A 4,688-nucleotide genomic window follows, 5' to 3' on the forward strand; every position below is an offset into this window, starting at 1 on the left:
GAGCCAGGAATGCATCCTGTGATCCAGCCAGAGCTTGGAGCTGGTGGAGAAGCCTCATGGCAGGGAGAAGCCACACAGGTGCTTGGAATGTGGGAAATGTTTCAGCTGGAGCTCCACCCTGAGGCAGCACCAGGTGATCCACCCTGGGGAGAGGCCCTTTGAGTGTGGGGAATGTGGGAGGAGTTTCAGCCACAACTCCATCCTGATCCAACACCAGAGGATCCACACTGGGGAAAAGCCCTATGAGTGTGGGGAATGTGGGAAGAGCTTCAGGCAGAGGGGCCAACTGATACGACACCAGGTGATCCACACTGGGGAAAAGCCCTATGAGTGTGGGGAGTGTGGGAGGAGCTTCAGAGGAAGCTCAGCATTGATTCGGCACCAGGTCATCCACACGGGGGAACGGCCCTACACCTGCTTGGAATGTGGGAAGAGCTATGGGTGGAACTCTGACCTGAGAAAACACCAGGGCACCCACACTGGGGAGAGGCCCTACGAGTGTGGGGAGTGTGGGAAGAGGTTTCACAGGAGCTCCGATCTCCTCAAACATGAGCGGATTCACACAGAGGAGAGGCCCTTCCGCTGCCCCAACTGTGGGAAGGGCTTCAAGCAAAACGCCAAACTCACCATCCACTGGCACATCCACACTGGGGAGAGGCCCTACGAGTGTCCTGAGTGTGGGATGAGCTTCTCACAGAGCTCTCACTTGACAGAACACCAACGGAGGCGCCACTAAGGGAAGTCCTGTGAGTGCCCCACGTGAGGGAAGAGCTTTGTGTGCTGCTCCAGCTCTGTCCCCCATGAGACGATCTACATTGGATGATCCTCAGTGAGCGTTGTTGGGCAGAGCCCTGGTGATCCATGGTCCTGGGGATCCGTGTTGGGAAGACACCTGGCTTGGAGGCTCCACATCTTCCTGGTTCCCTGTGGGTAGCTAGATAAACCCAGCAGCAGGAACATCCATTGGGACACAGACCTACAATGGGAATTCCTTGGGGAGGGCAGATTTGTTGACTTTCAACCCCATAAAATCTCTTGCATTCAATCCTATCTTCTGGTGACATCAGGGAGTACTGAATGGTGTTGAAGGTATGTTCAGGGTGGACTATATGATGCTTGCATCTCCAGTCTGTTCTGTTTATGCGGAATAATAAGTTTTGTACCTTTAAGACTTTTCCTGAGAGTGAAGAGGGAGAGAAGAAATGCAGAGTTTGTTTTCAGAAACTGCACTCACTCCTCCACATTGCTGCTCCTGCACTGTGTTGTCTGCGGATGGACAGACAGCGGGACAGAGCTCTCCTTTGCTTTTATTTAGTTTTAGCTAGCTGAGGCAAAGTAGTTCCCTACTGTGGGGTTTTTTCCCTTTTCTTTGGACCTGCTTAAACCTGCTCTGGCCTGAACACCAGAAGAGCACGGGCAGCTCACACCTGTGGCCCACCAGGCCGGGCCTGGGCCGCGGCATTTCCAGCGCCAGAGGGACTGATAAGGGACTGAGTGAGCTGAGCTACAGCCCAGAGAGGGACTTTGTGAGTTTGTCTCTCTTTTAGAGCAGCAAGAGGTTTTATTGTTTAATATTGTTTAGGTTTTATTGTGTGTAATAAACAGTTTTTTCCACTTTTCTTCAAAGAGGTATTTTATTTTTCCTGAACCAGCTGGGGGACACATGGACATGGAGGGGGACATAGCCATTCATGGGGATGTGGGTGGACACACGCATGGATGGAGATGTGGGGAACAATGACAGGGATGGAAACATGGTGGGGAGACAGCCGTGGGTGATGACATGGTGGGACATGGGCAGTGACATGTGGGGACATGGCCATGGCTGGTGCCATGGGGGGAACTTGCAGGGGATGTAGGGGATGCTGAGTTTGAGGGAGTTGAGGGTTCCTGGGAGGGATTTGGGGCTTGCTGAGGCCTTTGGGGACCCCAGGCCAAGTGGCTCTGGCTGTGCTGGGAGACCATGGGGGAGGTTCTGGGGCAGCTGCTCAAGGACCCCCTGAACTGGAGCCCCAGACGGGCATTGGGCTCCTGGAAGGGGATGAACATCCTTGTCCCCAGGAAGAAAATCCCAGCACCCCCAGGGTGTCAGGGGCAACTGAGAAGCCACAACAGGAGGGGAAAGCCAGACAGAGCTGTCACACTCTTAAACTACACCCCAAAAGTCCCAAAACTGAGGGATTGCTCCCAGGAAAAAGCAGCCAGGAGATGCATGAATTGAGGGAAAGGGGGGATGTGACCACCCAGACTGAGCAGGAGGGACCTGCATCCCCCAAAACCAAATAGGGACGAGAGGTGGAGCTGAAGGCACGATGGGAAAGGGGTGGGAGTGCAGGGAAAAAGAGGATTCAGAGTGGGAGAGGGATGGGATCCCCAGATTGAGTTGGGAGGGGTCCTTGGGTTGGGGGAACGATAGGAGAGGGGAGGGAAAGTTGGGGATGGGATAGAAAAAGGGTGGTTCCGTGGGGATCCCACTGTGTCCCCATCGCTTGATCCCTGGAGTGATTCCCTGGGGCTCTGGAGGGGAATGGATCTGCACTGGGTGGATTCCCAAGCCCCCTGTCCATCCCTGGGGGGCTCATGGGGCTTTCCCTGGTTCCCTCCACCCAAACGCTGCAGCCATGGGAGAGAGAAGGGTGTGAAAGGAGGATCTGGATTGGGCACAGAGGAGGAGAAATAGGAAGAGGAGGGAGAGAAGAAGCAGAGGATGGGAAAAGGAAGAGCAGGAACAGGAGGAAGAAGAGGAGGAGCTGCAGCAGAACCACGCTGTTTTCCCACTCGCCCACTGAGTCTGCAGCTCCCCTGGCCCTGGCAGCATCTATCCCCCCAGATCTCACAGGTGAGTGGGGAGGGGGAACTCACCCCAAATCCATTGGAGGATCTCTGGGAGGGTTTGTTTCAGGGGAGGGGATGCTTCGATCTTGCAGGGCCCCAAGGGTGAGACACAGATGCCCCTTTGGAGAACTGTGGAAGGTTCCTGTGGCAAACTGTCTGTACTGGCTGGGGCAGTGGTACCAGCTGGGGGGGGACATTGGTGTTGGGACTCTGATTGGCATCAGAGTGGGGAGAGCAACAAAGGCCAATCCTGGAGCTGGGGGATCCTGTCAGCCTGGAGGGGTGGGGGAGGCTGGAGATGAGCAGGGTCTGGGCCCATCCAACTGTGAACAGGGCAGTTACTTTTTGAGCTGGACTTGGGAAGCAGGACCAAGGGCCTCACCTGTTGTTTTTCCCCCAAGCCAGGATTTGTCAATCCCAATCTTTGTCTGGATGGAGCTGGAGGAGGCTGCGAGGAAAAGGAAGATGGCCTGGGACACTGAGGCAGGCAAGGAGGAAGTCACTGCCCCTTTCTCCCTCTCCTCTGTTTCATGTCTCAGCCCAACATTTCCTCTGGCTGCAGGACAACCCCGCTACCAATGCCGTCCTGCCAGGGATGAACTGGGGGGATCTCCTTCCCCTTCCCTCTGGCACAGAGGCAAATCCCATCCTGTCCTTGTCCACAGCTCCTTCCCCTTCTCATTCTGTCCTTCTTCCTTCCTCATTCCTTCCTCTCCTTTCCTTTCCTTTCCTTCCCCAGGCACTGAGCTGCAGACAGAGACCAGGGAGAGCAAATCCCTGCTGCAGAACCTCATGGGAGAGGCCGTTTTGAGCAGCTCCATGGCATGGGAATCCAATGGGGAGGATAAGCCCTGGAGATCCCACACAAGGAGGGGTTGCAAACCCAGCCCTGGCAGCTGTGAGGAGGAAAGATGCCCCCTGTGTCCAGAAGGCAGCCAGAGATTCATTCAGAACTCAGAGGTGGTGGAGACAACTCATGGCTGGCAGAAACCCCACAAATGCTTAGAATGTGGGAAGGGCTTCAGCTGGAGCTCTGGAGCTCAGATGTGATCTGGCTCCAGGTGATCCACATGGGGAAACGGCCCTACAAGTGTGGGGAGTGTGGGAAGGGCTTTGGGTGGAGCTCCAACCTCATCAATCACTGCAAGATCCACACTGGGGAGAGAACCTATGAGTGTCCCGAGTGTAGGAAGTTGTTTCTGAGCAGGTCCAATCTCATCGTAATGAGTCAAGGGGTCAGCTGGAAATGTATTTACGATACTTGAAAACTGTGGTTGAGTCAAGGGGCCAACTGGGAGTATAACTGAGATAGTAGAAGATTACATATTTTAGTTAAGATTTTAAAATTAGTTAAGAAGGTATGTTAGCTAAGCAAAAATCACATAGGTTAGTGAAAGAGTAACAAATATATTAGAAAGTAAAGCTCGGAGTGACAGGGATAGATGTAGCAATTGTGGAGGAGCAGAGACCATAGAAATATCTTGCCTTAAGAATAATCAGTTTGGAGTGGCTTGGACCATGACCAGCAGATCAAAAAGTCCTGCAAACTCGCCATGGGTGAAGAGTTTACCATGAGGAAGAGAGCTTTCTTCTTCACATACGCCCACTCCCTTATTTCAAAATCCCACAGACCCAATTAAGGCAGTGCAATTGTGCAGACATATTAGGTATTCAGCTGACTATAATACAAAGTGGGCAGATAATGATTATGTATTATGCATCCTTAGAAACCGCTTGGATATGTAAAACCTTTTCTGTATAAATAGAGAGCAGGAGTCTGCAACTCCTTGCACATCCATTTGGAAATGATTCCTTATGTGTCCAGCACTGCAATAAAATACCCTTCTTTTCAA

General features: G+C 53.0%; 1 long non-coding RNA gene across 1 annotated transcript; it reads left to right on the plus strand.

Moving 5' to 3' along the window:
• Positions 1-4,688, plus strand: LOC139585542 (uncharacterized). The gene is made up of 4 exons (XR_011677105.1): positions 1-133; positions 2,620-2,839; positions 3,237-3,322; positions 3,575-4,688. It is a non-coding gene; the product is annotated as an uncharacterized lncRNA (long non-coding RNA).

This window comes from Agelaius tricolor, unplaced genomic scaffold, assembly GCF_023055355.1.
Source record: "Agelaius tricolor isolate 1412-34295 unplaced genomic scaffold, bAgeTri1.0.p SCAF_84, whole genome shotgun sequence".
In the NCBI taxonomy this organism is placed as follows: Eukaryota; Metazoa; Chordata; class Aves; order Passeriformes; family Icteridae; genus Agelaius; species Agelaius tricolor.